Source organism: Carettochelys insculpta, chromosome 1 (assembly GCF_033958435.1).
Source record: "Carettochelys insculpta isolate YL-2023 chromosome 1, ASM3395843v1, whole genome shotgun sequence".
NCBI classification, from domain to species: Eukaryota; Metazoa; Chordata; order Testudines; family Carettochelyidae; genus Carettochelys; species Carettochelys insculpta.
In genome coordinates this window covers 160,869,019-160,890,970 of record NC_134137.1, presented here as the reverse complement: position 1 = coordinate 160,890,970, position 21,952 = coordinate 160,869,019, and the positions used below count along the sequence as shown (strand labels likewise).

The following is a 21,952-nucleotide window of genomic DNA, read 5'->3' as shown; positions in this document are numbered from 1 at the left end:
TCTGCATACAGGCAATTTGTTGGCTATAACCTGTGGAACTGATCTGAAAGATCTTTAAGCAACTCAGCAGCTCACCATGTTTGCTATGAAATTGACTGAAGAATTGTGTTAATTTATATATATATATATATATAAAATCTTGGATTTTGATAGTCTGTCTTTTCTTTTTTAACAGTTCTTAATTTAATTAATAAAAATTGGCTGTATGCATTAATTTGGGTAAGATCTGAAATATTCCTTGAGCCAGAGGGTAGTGTATCTGATCCCTTGGGAGTGATAGAACTCTACTGATAGTGAATAAGATTTTAAATAATCCTCAGCATGTTTCACTTGGCTGTCTGGGTGGGAGCCCAAGGTTGGATTGCTTTAAGAGAGAGTTATTTCTGTTTTCCAGGTAATCAGTAAGGTATTATAGAGCAGTTTTGTTGTTGGCTTGGTGAATCCAATTATTAGAATAACCATCAGTTTTCGGATTGTCTGCCCCATCCTTTGTAGTTTGCCCTGACTGAGCAATCTCAGTGTGGCCCCTCCAGGCACAGAGGCCATAGCATGTCTGCTTTAAAACTTCATGGGAGCAAGGGAAGAGAGTTCTGAGCCTTGACTTACCCTGTCCATTGTTAATGTATTGACAGTTCTAGCTCTGCATGTTCTATCTATAGCTGCTGCCATGGGGCAGGGGTGCTGAACAATATGAGTAGTGGCAGGTGCTGAGAGTCATTGAAGCACACTGTAAACCCTGAATATAAGGGAGCCCACTTCAAGTCAGGGGGTGCTGACGCACCCCCACGCCCTTAGCTCCAGCACCTATGTTTTGCGGGGTTCTCCTCCATACCCACACAACTCCAGAGCCAGAAGAGAAGAAAGTAAAGGATTCAGGATGCCATGTTCAGTGAGATCCTGAAAGCCAGTGCTGTATCAGACCACAAGCATAGAGGCTGGAATGTGGATATTGCAGACTGCATGGTGAAAGAAACACCAGAAAGGAGAAAGGCCCAGGAGTCCCGGCAGCAAAAGGAAATGGAGGTGCACCAGGACATAATGGCTACATCTACACCAGAGTCATATGTCAAAGTAGCGTATTTTGAAGTAGCAATATCGAAATATGCTACCGAAAAGTAGCATCTATGCAGCCACCGGGGTTGGTGCCGCCGATGTGCAACATTGAAATAGTGATGCGGCATGTCGAAAGGATGGCAAACGGGAGCATCTGCACATCCAAGTGGCCTCTTTCAAAATAAGGGGTCATGAAAGCCTGTAGATGAGGTCATAGGGCAGAGAAGCACTTCTGGGACAAGAGCAACCTGCTCCTTTAAAGGATCCCTCCCAAACACACTTGGCCTGCAATGCACAAGGCCTGTGTAGCTGTCCCAAGCCCTGCAGAGTGTCCACAGAGATAGACCCAGAGCATCAGCAGCAGCAACAGCTCGATGTCCTGCAGGCTGCCACCCATGGAGCACGCGTCCTGCTAAGTGCCGCACAGGTGGTTGCCCAGCAGCTCCTGGAAGAGGAGCCCTCCCCAAGAGCAGAAAGGGATACCTCAGATGATAGGGCCCTTCTGGCCACCCCCTGCTAGATGCTCTGCCGGCTCTGGAGCCACCCCACCATCTCCAAGTGGTGGAAGCAGGTAGTCATGGGGGAGTGGTATGATGACATGTGGCTCCAGAATTTCATAATGAGGCAGTAGACATTCCTGGAGCTCTGCCAACAGCTGACTCCCAGTCTGAGGCACCAGGACACCTTAATGTGGCGCGCCCTCCCTGTGGAGAAGAGGGTTGCAACAGGTGTCTGGAAGCTGGCCACTCCAGACTGCTACTGCTCTGTCGGTCACCAATTTGGTGTGGGCACAGCCACAGTTGGAGCCGTCGTCATGGAGGAAAAGAGGCACAAGCATGCACCCACTGGAGGTGGCGGGGGGGGCCAGTGAGGGAGGCCATGGTGGCGGGGGGCTGGGGAGGCACATGGGGGCGCACAGAGGAAGGCCAAGGTGGGTGGCCCGGTGAGAGAGGCCAGGGAGGGAGGCCTGAGGGGAGCTGTGGGGGGTGACTAGGTGCACCCGGCACACCCTCACAGGTGTCCGTGTCCCCCCTCCCTGCAGGTGATGCACACGATCAATGCCCTGCTGCTCGAGAGGGTCATATGAGTTGGGGACCTGGACACTGCCATTGCAGGCTTGACTGCAATGGGGTTCCTGAATTGCTTCAGGACCCACATCCATATCTGCACCCCGGAGCACAGTGGTGGATGCTTTATAAACAGGAAGGGCTGCAGCTCGGTGATCCTGCAGACCATGGTGGACAGCAAGGGTCCATTCCAGGATGTGTACGTGGGCTGGCCCGGCTGCACCCTCAACACCCGTGTGTTCTGGAACTTGGGCCTGTGCGTGCTGCTGTCTGGAAGCAGGGACCTACATCCCTCAGAGGGAGATCCCGCTGGGGCACACCACTGTGTCCCTCTGCCTGGTGGCAGATGTGGGATACCTGCTCCAGCCTTGGCTCATGTGCCCCTACACGGGCCACCTCACTGCCAGCCAGGAGTGCTACAATGCCCAGCTGAACCACATCCAGCAGGTGGTTGAGCGGACCTGTGGGTGCCTCAAGGGCTGGTGGCGCTGTCTCCTAGCATGCCTGGATTTCACCCTTCCCAATGGCCCCCAGCTTGTGGGCATGTGCTTCATGCTCCACAACCTTGTGGAGGGTAAGGGGGAGGGCTTCATGAAGGGGTGGGCAGTCAAGACCAACACGTTCTACCCTCAGTCCACTGCTGCCCTTAGCAGTCAGGCCCACCAGGAAGGTGTCTGGGTCTGGGAGGCCCTGGGGCAATATTTCAATGGAGGGCCCCAGTAAACACTGCCCCAGCCACCCCCAGTGGGCCTTTTGCACACGGCTCCCACTACCTGCACACCGCCTCCCCAGCGAGCACACATAACACCGGGGTTTGAGAAAAATAAAACTATAAATATATTGGTAACTATTTGAACTGGTTGAGTATGATTCTGGAAAACAATGATCACAGCTATATACATGAAGTGGGGATAACTATATACATGAGGAGGGAATAACTATATACATGGGGGAGGGGGCATGTGGAAAGCCTGGCTGATGACCCAATGGGAGGACTACCAATGGGAAAGATGCCTGGAATGATGCAGTCAGTGATGCCTGGAATGATGATGTCTCATATGAACCAAGCAGCTACGCAGCCTACAGTATCGCCAGGAGTAAACAGTATGGACACACAAGTAGGCACAACACTTCCTGGAACACAAATCACACATCCAGTAGTTTGTGCAGCCCAACAAACAGCCACAACCAACAGTTCCATAAATGAAGATCCTTCTAAACAGAAATCTGTGTGGACTGAACATAAATCACCAGATGGAAGAACTTACTATTATAATACTGAAACAAAACAATCGACATGGGAGAAGCCAGATGATCTCAAAACACCTGCTGAGCAATTGTTATCTAAATGCCCTTGGAAAGAGTACAAATCTGATTCTGGAAAGCCTTATTACTACAATTCACAAACAAAAGAATCACACTGGGCAAAACCCAAAGAGCTTGAAGATCTTGAAGCAATGATTAAAGCTGAAGACACCAGCAGCAAACCAGAAGAATCAATTCCAACATCTTCTACTGCAGCTGCTTCAACAGAAAGTGCAGATGCCACTACAGCTACTGCCACCACCACTGCCTCCGCCGCCGCCACCACCACCACCGCAGATGCTGAAAGTACTGTGGCTGCTACTGCAGCCACTGCCACTCCTGTTGTAGCTGCTGCTCCCGAAGCTGAAACTTCTACAGTTGCAGCTGTTGTAGAAAATGAAAGTAAAGTAACCACAACAGATGAGGAACAAGCACAGCAAACAACTAACACCACCGCCACCACCGCCACTGCTGCTGCCACCACCACCACTCCCTCCACCACCCCTGTTGTACAAGAACAGAAAGTAGAAGCTGTCACTAATGCTGTAGAGGAAACTTCCAAAGAGGAGTCTTCAGTGGATGCTACTCCCAAAAAAGAGGAAGAGGACACCTAGCCAGTTAAAAAAACATATACATGGAATATGAAGGAAGAAGCAAAGCAAGCATTTAAAGAACTGTTGAAAGAAAAGTGTGTACCATCCAATGCTTTATGGGAGCAAGCTATGAAAATGATCATTAATGATCCTAGATACAGTGTTTTGGCAAAGTTGAGTGAAAATAAGTAAGCCTTTAATGCTTACAAAGTCCAAACGGAGGAAGAAGAGAAAGAAGAAGCAAGAGTGAAGCAGACAGGGAGCTGCAGCGTATTGGAGTACTGGGGGACAGGGAGCTGCTGACAGGGGAGTTTAAGAGGGAGGAGAGCAAGTGAGCCTGCCGCTGAAGAAGCTACCAGGTGAGAGTGCTGATCTCGGGGTGAGTGAGCGTGTGCTTTAACTGCTGGCAATTGAACTGCTATTTTGATTCCAGGTGGGGGGGTTTCAGTTTCAGTTTCAGTGGCAGTTGGGACCCCCTGCCTGACCTTTTGCTTCCTTGATCAGCCTTCCCCTGTGTGACTCATAGGGGGAGGGACTGAGAGAGGCCAGCAGGCTTTAAAGCCAGAGGCAGGAGCGACCAGGGGAGGGAAGCGGACAGGGAGCTGCAGACAGGGAAGTTTAAGAGGGAGTTTGACAGAAGGAGACCTACGATGGTTAGGAAGACCCGCAACACCTGTGCCACAACTACTGCTGTCTCCTCCACTTGTGCCTGTAGCCAGACAGACTGCCTGACCATGGATGTTTCTACCCAGATCCTGGTGTGGTTCTGCAAGGACTGTGGCTTGCCATTCCCACTTACTGATACTCAGGCTGAGGGGAGTATTCAGCATGAAAGGTGCCTGCTGGTGGAATCTCTCAGGCGGCAGGTGGGGGAGCTACAGGGCAAGGTGGCCAGGTTGAGGAGTATCCGAGTCCATGAGCAGTTCCTGGATAGTATTCAGGTGGAGACTGCAGAGGTAACTGTCCCAGTGCACAGGATGGCTGATAAACCACTGGAGGAGGTGGACCAGGGTGGACACTGGCAGCTGGTTACTTCTCGCAGCGGGCAGTGTCCCACCCCTGCTTAGAACTCTCCCACCATGGTAGTGGAAAACCATTATGCTGTACTCGATACAGGAGACCAAGAATTACCCTGTACAGAAGAGGAGAAACCTCATACCCCCAAGGCTGGGAAGTCTACTGCCACCCCTGCAAGAAGGAAACATAGAGTAGTGGTGGTTGGAGACTCTCTTCTGAGGGGGACAGAGGCACCCATCTGTCGCCCTGACATTTCCTCTCGGGAGGTGTGCTGCCTGCCGGGGGCCTGTATCCGAGATGTTACGCAGGCACTGTCGAGGATTATCCAGCCCTCTGACTACTATCCCATGCTTCTCATCCATGTAGGCACTAATGATAATGTGAGGTGTGATGCTGAGCAGGTCAAGAGTGACTTCAGGGTTCTGGGGGCATGGGTCAGGGAGTTTGGGGCGCAGGTGGTATTCTCTTCAATCCTGCCTGTCAGAGATGGGGGCCCAGGCAGAGACAGGTGTATCCTAGAGGTGAATGCTTGGTTGCGTAGATGGTGTCGCCAGGAAGGCTTTGGTTTCTTTGACCACGGGATCCTTTTCCAGGAAGGACTGCTAGGCAGAGATGGCGTTCACCTTTCGAGGAAGGGGAAGACCCTATTCGGACACAGGCTGGCTAACCTAATGAGGAAGGCTTTAAACTAGGATCGACGGGGGCAGGGGAGCAAAGCCCGCAGGTGAGTGGAGAGCATGGATACCTGGGAGATGAACTTGAAATGGGAGGGAGTATGGACTACACTGGGAGAGTAAAAAGAGGGCCAAGGCAAAACTGGGAGGCAAGACCAAATCAATGTCTGAGATGCCTATATACAAATGCAAGAAGTATGGGAAATAAGCAAGAAAAATTGGAAGTACTAATAAATGAATACAACTATGATATCGTTGGCATCACAGAAACTTGGTGGGATAATACTCATGATTGGAATGTTGGTATTGAAGGGTACAGCCTGCTTAGGAAGGACAGACAGGGAAAGAAGGGAGGAGGTGTTGCCTTGTATATTAAAAATGTACACACTTGGACAGAAGTGGAGATGGACGTAGGAGATGGACGGGTTGAAAGTCTCTGGGTTAGACTCAGAGGAGTAAAAAACAAGGATGAGGTCCTACTAGGAGTCTACTACAGGCCCCCTAGCCAGGTGGAAGAGGTGGCTGAGGCTTTCTTTAAACAGCTAACAAAATCATCCAGGGCCCAGAATTTGCTGGTGATGGGGGACTTCAACTATCCAGGTATATGTTGGGAAAGTAATACAGCAGGGCACAGACTGTCCAATAAATTCTTGGATTGCATTGCAGACAACTTTTTATTCCAAAAGGTTGAAAAAGCTACCAGAGGGGAAGCTGTTCTAGATTTAATTTTAACAAATAGGGAGGAAATTATTGAGAATTTGAAAGTGGAAGGTTGCTTGGGTGAAAGTGATCATGAAATCATAGAGTTCACAATTCTAACGAAGGGTAGAAGGGAAACAGTACAATAGAGATAATGGATTTCAGGAAGGCAGATTTTGGTAAACTCAGACAGCTGGTAGGTAAGGTCGCATGGGAAGCTAAACTGAGGGGAAAAAGGGCTGAGGAGAGTTGGCAGTGTTTCAAAGGGACATTATTAAGGGCCCAAAAGCAAGCTATCCCGCTGTGTAGGAAAGATAGAAAACACGGCAAAAGACTGCCTTGGCTTAACCAGGAGATCTCGCATGATCTCAAAATAAAAAAGGAATCGTATAAGAAATGGAAACTAGGACAAATTACAAAGGATGAATATAGGCAAACAACACGAGCATGAAGGAGCAAGATTAGAAAGGCTAAGGCACAAAATGAGCTCAAACTAGCTACAAGCATAATGGGAAACAAAAAGGCTTTTTACAAATACACTGGTAACAAGAGGAAGACCAAGGAGAGGGTCGGGCCGTTGGTCAGTGAGGAGGGAGAAACAGTGACAGGGAATTTGGAAATGGCAGAGATGTTTAATGATTTCTTTGTTTCGGCCTTCACTGAGAAATCTGAAGGCATGCCTGACATAGAGAATGCTAGTGAAAAAGCGGTAGGTTTAGAAGTTGAAATAAGAAAACAACAAATTAAAATTTACTTAGAAAAATTAGATGTCTGCAAATCACCAGGGCCTGATGAAATGCATCCTAGAATCCTCAAGGAGCTGATAGAAGAGGTATCTGAGCCTTTAGCAATCATTTTTGGAAAATCGTGGGAGACAGGAGAGATTCCAGAAGAATGGAAAAGGGCAAATATAGTACCCATTTATAAAAAGGGGAAGAAGAATAAGCCGGGAAACTACAGGCCAGTCAGCTTAACTTCTGTGCCAGGAAAGATAATGGAGCAGGTAATTAAAGAAATCATCTGCAAGCAGTTGGAAGGTGGTAAGGTGATAGGGAACAGCCAGCATGGTTTTGTTAAAAACAGATCATGTCAAACCAATCTAACAGCTTTCTTTGATAGAATAACGAGCGCTGTGGATGTGGTATACCTAGACTTCAGTAAAGCATTTGACACGGTCTCACATAATATACTTATCAATAAACTACGCAAATACAACTTAGATGGGGCTACTATAAGGTGGGTGAACAACTGGCTGGATAACCATACCCAGAAAGTAGTTATTAATGGTTTTCAATCCTGCTGGAAAAGTATAACTAGTGGGGTTCCGCAGGGGTCTGTTTTAGGACCGGTTCTGTTCAATATCTTCATTAACGATTTAGATATTGACATAGAAAGTACACTTATTCAGTTTGCAGATGATATCAAGCTGGGAGGGGTTGCAACTTCTTTGGAGGATAGGGTCATAATTCAAAAGGATCTGGATAAACTGGAGAAATGGGCTGAGGTAAACAGGATGAAGTTTAATAAGGACAAATGCAAAGTGCTCCACTTAGGAAGGAACAATCAGTGTCACACATACAGAATGGGAAAGGACTGCCTAGGAATGAGTACAGCAGAAAGGGATCTAGGCGTTATAGTGGACCACAAGCTAAATATGAGTCAACAGTGTGATGCTGTTGCAAAAAAAGCAAACATGATTCTAGGATGCATTAACAGGTGTGTTGTGAACAAGACACGAGAAGTCATTCTCCCGCTCTACTCTGCACTGGTTAGGCCTCATCTGCAGTATTGTGTCCAGTTCTGGGCACCACAGTTCAGGAAGGATGTGGAGAAATTGGAGAGGGTCCAGAGCAGAGCAACGAGAATGATCAAAGGTCTAGAGAACATGACCTATGAAGAAAGGCTGAAAGAATTGGGCTTGTTTAGTTTGGAAAAGAGAAGATTGATGGGGGACATGATAGCAGTTTTCAGGTATCTAAAAGGGTGTCATAAGGCAGAGGGAGGGAACTTGTTCTTCCTTGCCTCTGAGGATAGAACAAGAGGCAATGGACTGAAATTGCAGCAGGGGAGGTTCAGGTTGGACATTAGGAAAAAGTTCCTAACTGTCAGGGTGATCAAACACTGGAGTGAATTGCCAAGGGAGGTGGTAGAATCTCCATCACTGGAGATATTTAAGAAGAGGTTAGATAGATGGCTTTCAGGGATGGTCTAGAAAGTGCTTGGTCCTGCCATGAGGGCAGGGGGCTGGACTTGATGGCGTCTCAAGGTCCCTTCCAGTCCTACTCTTCTATGATTCTAAGATCAAAATACAAAGAAGATAAGGAATCCTTTCTGAGTTTTCTTGAAAACCATGAAAAGATGACATCCACAACAAGATACAAAAAAGCTGAACAAATGTTCAAAGAGATGGAGGTCTGGAATGCAATATCAGAACGTGATCATCTTGAAATTTATGAGGATGTCTTGTTTTTTCTGTCTAAAAAAGAGAAGGAGAAAGCCAAGCAGTTACGAAAGAGGAATTGGAAGGCTTTGAAAAACATATTGGACAACATGGCCAATGTAACATACTCAACTACTTGGTTAGAGGCCCAACAGTATCTGATGGATAATCCTACATTTGCAGAGGATGAAGAACTTCAGAATATGGATAAAGAAGATGCACTGATTTGTTTTGAAGAACACATCCAGGGTTTGGAAAAAGAAGAGGAGGAAGAAAAACAGAAGAGTTTGCTAAGGGAAAGGTGATGACAATGTAAAAATAGAGAATCTTTTCAGATATTTTTGGATGAATTACATGAACATGGACAGTTGTATTCAATGTCCTCTTGGATGGAGTTGTATCCAACCATAGCTGTGTCTACACGTGCACGCTACTTCGAAGTAGCGGCACTAACTTCGAAGTTAGGCGGCGAGACGTCGAAGTCGCTAACCTCATGATGGGATCAGAATAGCACCCTACTTTGACGTTGAACGTCAAAGTAGGGACCATGTAGACGATCCGCGTCCCGCAACGTCGAAATTGCCGGGTCCTCCATGGCGGCCATCAGCTGGGGGGTTGAGAGATGCTCTCTCTCCAGCCCCTGCGGGGCTCTATGGTCACCGTGGGCAGCAGCCCTTAGCCCAGGGCTTCTGGCTGCTGCTGCTGCAGCTGGGGATCCATGCTGCAGGCACAGGGTCTGCAATCAGTTGTCGGCTCTGTGGATCTTGTGTTGTTTAGTGCAACTGTGTCTGGGAGGGGCCCTTTAAGGGAGCGGCTTGCTGTTGAGTCTGCCCTGTGACCCTGTCTGCAGCTGTGCCTGGCACCCTTATTTCGATGTGTGCTACTTTGGCGTGTAGACGTACCCTCGCAGCGCCTATTTCGATGTGGTGCCGCGCAACGTCGAAGTTGAACATCGACGTTGCCAGCCCTGGAGGACGTGTAGACGTTATTCATCGAAATAGCCTATTTTGATGTTGCTACATCGAAATAAGCTATTTCGATGTTGGCTTCACGTGTAGACGTAGCCCATAAGTTCTGACATCAGATTTACTAACATGCTTGGTCAGCCTGGATCAACTGCACTTGATCTTTTCAAGTTTTATGTTGAAGATTTGAAAGCACATTATCATGATGAAAAGAAGATAATAAAAGACATCTTAAAGGATAAAGGATTTGTCATGGAAGTGAACACTACTTTTGAAGACTTTGTTGCAGTCATCAATTCAACTAAAAGAGCTACCACTTTAGATGCTGGAAATATCAACCTGGCTTTCAATAGTTTGCTGGAAAAGGCAGAAGCCCATGAACATGAGCGGGAGAAAGAAGAGGCTCGCAAAATGAAGCGGAAAGAGTCTGCATTTAAGAGCATGTTGAAACAAGCTATGCCCCCGACTGAATTGGATGCTGTCTGGGAAGAAATCAGAGATAGATTTGTGAAGGAACCAGCATTTGAAAACATCACTCTAGAATCTGAAAGAAATAGAATCTTTAAAGATTTTATACATGCTCTAGAGCACGAGTGTCAACATCATCATTCAAAGAATAAGAAACATTCTAAAAAGTCTAAAAAGCATCATAGAAAATGCTCTCGCTCCCATTCAGTCTCCGAGTCTGATGATGATAGCCATTCAAAGAAGAAGAGGCAATGCTCAGAATCGAGACCAGTGTCTGATCGTTCTTCCAGCGCTGAATCTGAGAGAAGTTACAAGTAAAAAAAACAAAAAAAACACAAGAGGAGATACAAGTCTGATTCACCAGAATCTGATACTGAATGAGAAAAGGATAAAAAAGAAAAAGAGAGCGAGAACGAAAAAGATAGACCTAGACAAAGATCTGAATCAAAGCATAAATCTCCTCCTAAAAAACGCCTGGAAAAGATTCTGTTACTTGGGATACATCTGGTAGTGAACTGAGTGAAGGGGAATTAGAAAAACAGAGAAGAACCCTCTTGAAACAACTGGATGAAGATCAATAAGAACATTATTTATACCAAGTACATTTACAGTAGGATTTAATAAAAGAAACTGATGTCTAATTCAGGACATGAATTCAGATATTCTGAGGTCCATTGTTGAAATAACAGTGGGTTTTAATGATACTGCATAAAGAAATGCATTCAAGTAATACCATTATGGGGCCTGGCATCAAATCTAGAAAAAGGAAATTCAGAGTTAAAGTTGAAGTTCTGTTCTTGGCTTGCTAGGCAGCATACATATTATATACAACCTTCAGTCCCTTTGGAGGGTACATGATGAATGGAAGTTGTTTCACTTCTGACTCTGGGTCCTGTCTACTCTGGCCAGGAAAAGTATTAGCACCTTTCTGGCAATCCACGTCTTAAATGCAGTTCTGGAAGGCTGCTAAGCCTGTTTTTAAAGGACAGTGTAGAAAGCTACATTTACTTTTTGGAAAGATTAAAATGTAGTTTCTTTTGGTTTAACTGGCTGTGTGTTTGTTTTTATTTTTATTTTGACAGGAGGAAGGAAATGGAGAGAGAACAATGAATCCATTTTTTTTTTTGATTTACAGGAGTACAGAAAAGCACCAGAAACAGAAATTCCTTTTTAGTGCACTGCATTACTGGCCAAACTCATGATTTTGATCATTTGTATTAAACAAGAGATTTGACTTTCTGTCAAATTTCACTTGGGAGTGACTTTTATGGTAGATTTTTAAATACTTGCAGATAGGTGTTTATGATGGAAATCTGCTAGGCCCTTCATTACAGTGGCACTAGAGGGTGCTACTGTAAAAATAGCCACCATTTTTATTGAAGGAAAACCTGAGAGAGATATATATATTAAAATGGCTGAGGGCATTATTTGAACATTTATCTTGATAAGAAAATTTAACATAAAATCAACTTGTAAATTAATTTCAATATGTTGCTTAAGGACCTGCGGAAGAATGTACCACCAAATATTAAAGAGCAGTTGCAATATTAATGTAGAAAATCAACGTTGATCTAAGCAGTTTTCTTTAAAAAAACAAAAACAAAAACACAAAAAAAACAAAGCTAGTATCTTCTTTAAAAATTCAGCTTCTCTTTTTTTGGTAGCCTGTAACCATTTTTGCTTTGAGGAAAAGTTCTGCTTTCCCTGTTCTGTGATAATGATTGACTACTGTGGTACACACTCTGAAACCTTTCCAATATGAATATTTTTGTTCATTTTTATCAATTATTAAATTATGTCCTCTAAAAAAAAATCACTCCAGGGCAGGGGTGGATGGGTGTGACCCCCCACTGGGTCTGGTTTGCAGGCCCCCACATTGTCCGGGGCCCCTGGCAAGGCCAACTGGGAGCCAGGAGGACTGGTAGGTATGGCCTGGGTGAGTCCACAGCCTGGTGATTGGCCATGCTGTCCTGGCCCTCAGAGGGTGTGGCTGCAGAAAGAGAGGGGAAGAGAGAGGAAAGCTGTGAGTACTGAGCCCTGCCCCATGGCCCATCCCCCCGTCCCCCCGTGGGCGCTGGGTTCCCGTTCTCTGCCCCCGTCCATCCTCTTTATGTGGTCCACCCTCTCACCCCGCCTCCCAGAGGCTGTGTGAGACGCTGTCCATGGGTGTGGGTGCTGATGGGCACTGGCGGCAGAGCTGCCATCCTGGGGCCATGGTCTACCTGGGCCTTGGTAAGCCAGGGTCCAGTTGGGGTGTGGTGGGGCCCCCGGTCACATATAGTGCCCCCAGCCCATGCCCTGTGGGTGTGTGCCCTGTGGGGTACATACCTGAGGGTCCACTGCTGCAGTCGGGGGAAGCCCATTGGGCGGATGCCCAGCTGGAGCTGCAGGAGGGGAGGTCCATCACTCTCTCCCCCTCCTCACTGGACCACCCTGATGGTTCCATGGCTGGCCCTGGCCTTATCCCTGAGGGTGCAGGAAGGGACTCTGCTCCAGACTCCAGCTCCACATCCTGCTGAGGCTCCTTGGCCACAGTGTCAGGGACAGCGGGGGCGGGTGGGGAGGAGGTGTCCTGGGGGCCCCGGATGTGTCTGAGCTCCTGGTAATAGGGGAAAGTGGCAGGGGCAGCCCCCGACCAGCTGGCCAAGCCTCTCACTTGTGCGTAACCCTGCTGCAACTCCTTTACCTTACTCCTGACACAGTCAGGAGTTCAGGCAGGGTGATCCAAACAGTCAGGCCCTCAACCAGCCAGGTGAACACATCTGCATTGGGCTGTTTGCTCCCCATTATGTGGAGCACCTCCTCCTTGCCCCAGAGCCCCAGCAGGTCACGGAGCTTGGCGATGGTCTAGGAGGGGCTCTACTTCCTGCCCCACCAGCTGGAGGCTTGAGAGCCCTGGGACTGCTTGGGTGGCTGCCTGGTCGCCTTCCCTGTCTGTCAGCTGCTGGGGGTCTGGCTGGGGCGTGCAGGAACAGCACGTGTGATGGCTACTGCTTTCACACTCTCAACTTCCTGCCATGGGATTTTTGGGTCCATGGAGCTTTAAGACCTGTTGCACACACAGATCATAGAGTTCTGCAGGGGCTGGACAGCACATATCCCCGTCTGACCTGATTGCCACCATGGCGGACCCCGCTATTTCCAAGTAGCAGGATGTGGATTGTCTACACATGTCCTGCTTCAATGCTATACTTCAAAGTAGGGAGGTATTCCCATCTTCTCACTGGAATAGTGGTTTCGACATCTCTGCACCTAATATCAATTTCAATGTCGAAGTAGCACGTGGTGTGTGTAGATACGAAACATGCTATTTCAAAGTTGTGCCTGCTACTTTGATGAAGTGCTCTCATGTAGATGCACCTAATGTGGTTTCTTATGCAGCAAACACACATGCTCCAGACTCTTGTGGATTTACAGTATCAACAATCCTTGGCTTGCCTCCCCCTGCAGATGCATAGATATATACTATCTATCACGTAATTTCCGAAAGGACATAAAACTTGAGAGCCATTCAGGAATGCTTCTCTCTTATTCCAGACTCTTCAACTTCAAGTGGGATTTTGTCTGAATAAAATACAAACAGGGATTTCAGGATTGACAAAAGCAATTAAAAAATAAAAAAAAACACAAAAAATAATGTTTTCACTTGTCTTACATTTAACTTGTGAACATTCATAGTACATTGAAGATGAAGCGTTGCAGATTTGGAGTACAAGGATTAAAGCCTGTATAATAAGAAGTGTACTGAGAAGTAATTACTGCCTAAAATAAAATATATTACCATAAATATTAATAGAGCATATAAACAGCTCCGTCTCATTCCTCACCTTTGTGCTTTCCCTGTGCTCTTTCTTCATTGTGGCTTTGTGCTAGGTTCTTTATCACAAGTATCTTTTGTTTCCTTTTGCCTCTCACCAGTGGTCAGAAGTTTTACTTGTCTTCTAAGAAAGGACCTTAGTGACTATCCAAGGAACAGTCAGAAACTCTTTGTAGAAGTTTATACCTTTCTATGGGTGAGACTGTGCAACTTTCCATCATGTGAAGTCATAGCTTAGATCAGGATTAGTCCCACTGAAATCACTGGCTGTGTCTACACTGGAGAGTTCTGTTGACAGAAGGGGCTGTCTGCATGTTCTACGCTCATAGGCCGGGTCTACACAGCACTCCATCCAGTGCTGCTGCTGGCAGAGCTATGCAAAAGGAGCTTCTCAGGATTGCAAATGGCGTACCATTTGCATACTCATGCAGCTCATTACCATAGCCCCACAAGAGTTCGGCATCGACAGAAGGAGGTGCCAGCACTGCAGAGGCCATGTGGATGTGTCTCTTCTGACTAAACCCCACTCCACTGCCAGTCCCTTATGCCTCAAACTTCTGTCGATAGTACTCTGTAGATAGTGTGTTATGCCTCAGATTTTTAAGGGATAACTCTGTTGAGTTCTGTTGACAGAAGGTTTTAAGTGTGTAGACGCTCCCTGAGTTCTGTCGACAGAAGGCCCAGAACTCTCCAGTGTAGACACAGCCAAAGTGAACAGAGGTGGCAGAATGTGTACCCATATGTCCGCGCAGGCCTAACACAATGAAATCTAACCATGGGCACTATTGAAATGTAAATAGCAAATAATGAAGGAAGAGATATGTTAAAGAGAGAATGTTTGTTAGACAATAGAGGAAAAGGCAGGAGTCAAGGCATTTGTATAAGTTAGATTTCTATTTCCCTGTGGTTCTTCCACAGTTTGGTTTGTATGTGAACCCCTTTGAGCAAGACATTGGAAGTTTGATAGCTGAACAGGCAAGGTTTATTCCCCTTTTTTTTTTCCAGAGTTCACATTCTCCCTTTCCTTCATCTCCGTCTGGCACACCCTGGCTGGGTCTACACAGAGACACCCTGCTGGCAGCTTCATACAATACAAGACAATATGGATACACTACCTTATAGAACTGGAAGGGACCTCAGGATGTCAGTAAGTCCAGTCCCCTGCCCTCTTGGCAGGACCAAGCATCATCCCTTTTTTAAAATCTGTTCGCCCCCATATCCCTAAATGACACCCTCAAGGATTGAGCTCACAACTCTGGGTTTAGCAGGCCAATGCTCAAACCACTTCATGCTAATGAGCAGTCTCACAATTGCAAACGGCTGCTCATTACATATTCCTGCAGCTCATTAGGATAGCCGCACAAAATGTTGCTGCTGGCACAGGGTGCTGCTGGTGATAAACAAGTTGTGTAGGCATGCCTCTGCTGGCAACAGTCACTCTGTCACTGGGCCCTTATGACAATTTTTTCAGGCATAAGGAGCTGGTAACAAAGGGATTTTTGCCAGCACAGGCACATCTACATGGGCTATTTACTGCTGGCAGCACCCTCTTCTGGCAGTGAACTCTCAGGAGGCTCTGCAAATGAGCCACATGAATATGCTAATGAACAGTCATTTGCAATTGCAAGACTGCTTATTGGCATGAAGCTGCTGGCAGGACGTTGCCATGTAGACCTAGCCCCTGGGAATTATAGTACCTGGACTCAAAGCTACAGTTCCCCCTATGAATAAATTTACAAACTGGGATAGTCATCTGCACCAGTCTAGATTCAACACCATGCTAAGAATCCTACAATGTATGACTGCACCCAGTCTCAGCTAAGTAGGTCAATATGTTATAGTTACAGTTCAGTGAACAAAACACTTACCTCCTTAGACTTCTGGCTTTCTCCTGCAGGTAGTCAAATCTCTCTCAGTTTTTAAGTGCCCTTGCTTCACAGACACCCACGTTTGTTGCTACTCTCAGTTCCTGCTAAAGATTAGGTGTCAATCAATGCATTACCATTTTAGCCTTGAAGTCATCTTTTGTATTACTTCCCAGACAATATCATTTCCTCTACTTCAATATCTCCATGTGAGCGTATCACTCTATTTCCTTTTCTACACATCCTATTTTTGTACACAATTTGAGTGAACGCCTCCATATCTAGATAAGCAGTTATTATCTAGCATTTCAAAGGAACCCCCATGGTATTTGAGAGAGGCAGGCCTAATCAGTTATTTAATGCTACCAGAAAGTGCACATAAAATGGACTGCCTTCCCCACACACTGGTTTATCCCCTGCTAATGAAGGCCTTGAGATTTATATACCTGCTGTTATCCCACCATGACATTCATATTCCTTGTACAGACTTACACTACTCTTCAGTGCTTTCACCTCTTAATTGAATAGCTTTGGAATCAAAGGGTCATACCTAAAAATCCTAGGACTGTCTAACAGCTCAACTAATCATGCTTGTCTTGCATGTTCTAGTGGGAAGAACTCGGTCACAGTGAAGGATGGATAAGGAGAAGTCAGGGCTCAGGTCAGAGGGAGCAATGAACAACAATTGGGTAGAATGGCAGTGATAAAGCCAGTGACTTAGGCTTGTCTACCCTTAAAGTTTTCCCAGATTAACTAACCCTCTGTATGAACAACCTTTTTCTGGATTCATGGATACATATCAGGTTAATGAGGGATAATTGACTCCAAGTTTAAAAATAGAATGGCTGCCTGGACAATTTTTGTACTGGCTTGCCTGTTAAAAGTTTTGAAGTGCCATTCCTTCCTCCCAGTTGGGATATATTAGAAGAAGTCATAGTTCACAACCTCGTAGTTCGGGCTGCAATGCCATTCAATAACAGATTTAAAAGTAGCCATTCTTCTACAGAAAGAATTTTGCCACAGCATTACAGAGGGAGACATCTGAACTGGAATTCATTTACAAGTTTAACATCTTTAACCTTGTCCTGAATAGAGATCTTAACTGTCATATGCATTACAAGGGCAATTTTCCTACTTTTAATATTTGCAGGCATGTAATTTGTTTTTTCTGTAATTTTTGTAATTTGCTTCATTATCTGGTCCTACCAGTGATAGGTAACTTCCTGCCCTCCCTCCCCTTCCTTCCGTGCCCTGCTATATAAACCCTGGATTTTATTCTTCCACTCCATTTCAACCTGATGAAGTGGGTTTTGCCCACGAAAGCTCATGACCTAATACATTTGTTAGTATCTAAGGTTTCACAGGGCTGCTTGTTATTCATAAAATACATGTACTGTATATGTGTTTTAAGTGGTTCTTGAAAACAATTTAGTAATAATTAGTTATAGTGAACACCATTTGTTGGGGTGGGAGGGTGTTGTGTAGCCAATGGCTGTGTTGTGTTGGCAAGGGTCTGGCAGTCACTGGCTTGTCTGTATCTCAGTAGTGGCAAACCTATTGGAGAAGCCTTCATTGTTCAGGCTCGGCAGGAGTGGGAGAAGGCAGTTTGTGTTTCCTCTTATATTCTGGTAGCTTTTCTTTTTTTCCATAGGGAATGACTTGACTACCAATACATGCAATATTTAGCCTAATAAGCACATTTTCTTTTGATCTCCAAGCAAAATGCATCCACATACTGTAATAATGAATTACAAATAAGGGCTGATAGTAATTACATTTACATTAAATGTGATTTTCCCTTGTACTTAGATTCTTAAAGTAAGTGCAAAATAGAGCTATTTAATTAAATGGTAAGAAGAACAAGAAATCTATTTGCACTAGAGAGCTTTAAATACTGTTCCATAAGAGTTGCTCTTAATCACATTGGGTTGTACCTTACTCTGTGAATAATCCCTCTTAACGTACATCAGGAGTAGCAAGTTCCTGTTCTCTCCTTGCACCTCGCCCACCAGTCTAGTTAGTAAGGGAACATCTACACTACCCAGGAGATCATCCCAGTCAAGGTCAATCTTCCAGGGTTCAATTTCACGCACCTACTGGGGATGCGCAAAATCTAACTATCAGGTGTCAACAGTCACCCCATACTCCTCAATCTCATGAATAGTAAGGGAGATCAACAGGAGAGTTTCTCCTGTTAACCTGCCTCAGTGAAGGTGGTCAGGTAAGTTGATCGTAGATACGTCAAATCCAGGTACACAAGTGCCATAGTTGGAATTGCGTATCTACAACCAACTTTAAGGTTTAGCGTTCACTTGTCCTCAGTAGGGCGAAAAGAAGACAGACTCTTCTCCTTTCCAGTCACTTTCTTCTCCTCCTTTCTGTGCTCACTTCCTTGCTGGAGAATGCATTCTGTTCCAGACTTTGCTCTTGAAACACTACAACTGCACCATTGTAGTGCTTCAGGATGGGTTGTTCCAGTGGTGTAGGGAATCCACTTTCCTGAGAAGCAGCAGCTAGGTCAATGGAAAAATTTTTTCACCAACCTATCACTGTCCACACGGGGTATTAGGTTGTTGTAGCTGCACTCTCAGAGGGGTGGGGGTCTGGGGCATTTTTCACTCCCTGAAGAAAGTAGCTGAGCTGATATAAGCTCAAAGGGTACAAAGTCAGCTCACACATCAAAATACTGCAGAGCCCTAACAAGGTGACGGGCAAGGAAAATATTCATTTACTTGTCTTACATAGCCAAGAGCACAGTGAGCCCCTAAATGATGACGATTCTGCTGCTGCTGATGATGATAAAAAATCCCCACATTTACAATAACCTGGGTAGTTCATTAATATGGCCAACCAAATCAGTTCTGTGATTGCTAAAGATTGCTCAGAAAATAGATACTGCTTTTGTTAACTAAGAAATAGTAGACCCAACACAATAAGAGACAAAGGTGAACTTGCTAATCAAGAAAGGCATCTTACTTATTGGACTTCTTAAATTAGGTAGGCATTCTGTCCCACTCTTCTTCCCGTAACTGAGATAAATCTGTGATTGATCCATACATGCAAGTGCCAGAGTTCAAAGAGATAATGGACACCGAAGAGGTGAAATCATTTCAGGGACATGATTTAAAAGCAATTACAGGATTGAATCAAAGAGGTGTGTTTAGTGAACAAGAATCTCCACATGAAGTGGTAATTGTATTTCAAACAACCCCTGTAACTGTGAGATTTTATAACTTCAAAGAGCGAAAGAGTCTCTACAGCTACAAAATCAGTTTTTAAAGTTATGGGACTTGATTCCAGAGCAGTGAAATGGGAGGAAATGTGCCTAGAAGAATATGGAACATTTCACCAAGTTCTGCTTGTGTAAGGAGCGTTTAACTGAAATGACACAGTGAACATATATAAAGTGAACAACACCCCTAGATTAGAGCACAAACACAAACAAGAAGAAATTGTCAGGGATAAAACTAATAGGTTTTGTAGAAAGACTAACAAATGCACACACAAGAACATGCCTTAAGGACTGGACTGTGAGTAGTCAGCTTGATGACCAGGTTAGGAGTCTGGCAAATGATTAGAGCTCAGGTTCACAGGCCCAACAGCCAGATTTTGAATCCGGAGCCAAGTTACCAAGTCCAGGAACTGAGTTGGAACTGAGAACCAAAGTATCAGCCAAAGCAGGGGAAGGAACTAGGTGTCAAAATGAAGACTGCAAGGGCTTCTCTACACAGGTTTTTTTTTCTTCTGGCAAAACCCCCTTTTTCCAGAAAAAAGAAGAAAAAACCTTACATCCACATAACAGAGCTTGATATTGAAATAACAGGGCATTTAACTTGAAAGAGTAGCTTCACCAAAACAAATTACTTTTGTGGAACCCCTCTTCTCAATTTCAAAGTTGACTCAGTATGTACTAAATAGAAATAATTACAACTTAATTGGCCTCCTGGGACGCATCCCATCATTGCTCTTATTTGAAACTGGGCTCTCTGGTGTGAACGCTCAATTTTAAAAAGCTCTTGCAATGTGAATGCTCTTTTCAGAAGTAACTTATCTCGATGTTAGAGCTGGAGCAGGGTTCAGCTGTAGGTGTCTGACACATACATGTATGCATTGAGCTGTTTGGAAGAATGAAATAAGCATTGTTGCATTTATTTCAATATGCATTGATTTGAATATTTAACCCCATATGAATATTCTTTGGTGCATCTTTGGATCTATTTAGATTTTGAGTGATGGTAACCAGCATATCTGAATTTGAAATTGTTAGACTGAATATTCAAATGTATTCATACTGGCTTCTCCCATGGAAGAGCTAGATACCTTGGTATAAGCACCAAGTCATAGGACTTGAGTCATTTAAAACCTCAGTGAGCAAAGCATTGGAATATATTAGAATATAAGGAACAATCCTGCGCTAGTCAGAGAATGAACCAGTTGACTAAACAGATTATTTCCATTGCACATTTTTAGGAATCTATCTGTTAAAACCCTAACAATGGCTACATGATCCTCAATTTGTTTGCCACCTAAATACAATTATTATAGAAATTTCAGTACAGAAAAATCTAATAAAATTGTTTGAAGTGCTGTTTATCATCTTGGTATATTTAACCGGAAGATGAAAATTTAATATGATAAATGAAAGACTTCTATCAGACAAGAGGTACCTCTGAGATATGGGGCTTAGAAAAAAGGTAATTTCTAATTTATCTTTAATTTGAGAACTAATGTAGGTAGAATCTAATGGTTATTGAAGTCTACAAAAAAGGCTTTATTGCACAGAATTTTAATTTATCAAAGGGTACTGTACAGGGCACCCTGAAGCCTTTCAAAATGAGACTATACTTGTTTGTTGAAATTTCATTATTTTATTATTACAGTTGTATGTTTGTGATATGTGTCTAGAGATTTTTTTTCTATACATCCCAGCTAACCTGAAAAGGGCCCACTCTCATAAACATATACAAATTTATAACTTGACTGGTGAATCAAATCATTGAGCTCAGTGGAATTACTCACAGTAGTTGACTTACTCAAATATATGAGTCTTTGCAGAGGTAGGTTCTAACATTACTTGCTCAGAACTGTTCACTTCTGAAATAACTTTGCTTATAAGACAAAATTCTTTCCAAACCACATTGGTGAGCGGGTTGCACACATGAGGAGCAGAGAGTTCCATATCACTTAGACAAGTTTGCATCCTTTCAAACTTCACTGAAAAGGGAGAAGGACAGTGTGTCGGCGTGGGGAGGTGGGAGGGCAGGAGAAGAATACAGAGAGAGGGAAAATGAAAAAAAATCTTTATTTTCATCAAATTAAATTGAAACATTATTTTTCCATTTTGAATAAAGATAATATTTCATTTTGATGAGCAAACTCAATTTAAAAGAATACACTAATTTTCGTAAGGTTTGCAAAACGATTATTTCCAGTATGTTTGAATAAAACATTTTAACCAGTTTCACCTCTTCTTATTTATATAAATATCCAAATTCTTTCAAGAATCTTGCTGAACACAGGCTTTCAATTATCACATGATTTTCACCGATTAAAGTTGTTTTGTCTAAAATAATATATTTTATCAGTTTTGAACATCATTTCTCAATTTTATAAGTCAGGATGAATGGAAATTCACAGTCTTTGTACATTTTGACCATGTCCTCTCTTATGCAATTCCTCTCTAAGATATAGAAGCCCATTTTTTAAAAATCTGTAGGTATTTTTTCTAAGCTTGTAATCATTCATCTTCCAAATCTCCCCTTTATTTTTTCCATATTATTTCTCTGATGAGATGACCAGAAATGGAAACAATCTGCTATGTGTGAGGATACCATGAATTTACATAATGGAATAATATTTTTATCCCATCCATTATTAATACCTCCAAATTTTCTTGGCTTTTGTTTTTTCTGGCCATCTCTGTAAACTGAACAGAGATATTCACTGAGCCAACCATAAAAATTGTATGACTTTTCTGAGGGATTACTTA

At 44.3% G+C, this 21,952-nt stretch overlaps 1 long non-coding RNA gene and 1 pseudogene across 1 annotated transcript; both read left to right on the top strand.

Moving 5' to 3' along the window:
* The first annotated feature begins 4,270 nt into the window (after positions 1 to 4,270).
* Positions 4,271 to 11,776, top strand: LOC142006872 (uncharacterized). Its single transcript, XR_012643839.1, has 3 exons — positions 4,271 to 4,377; positions 5,629 to 5,759; positions 11,364 to 11,776. It is a non-coding gene; the product is annotated as an uncharacterized LOC142006872 (long non-coding RNA).
* LOC142006871 (pre-mRNA-processing factor 40 homolog A-like) lies at positions 8,720 to 10,862 on the top strand (annotated as a pseudogene).
* Positions 11,777 to 21,952: the final 10,176 nt, after the last annotated feature.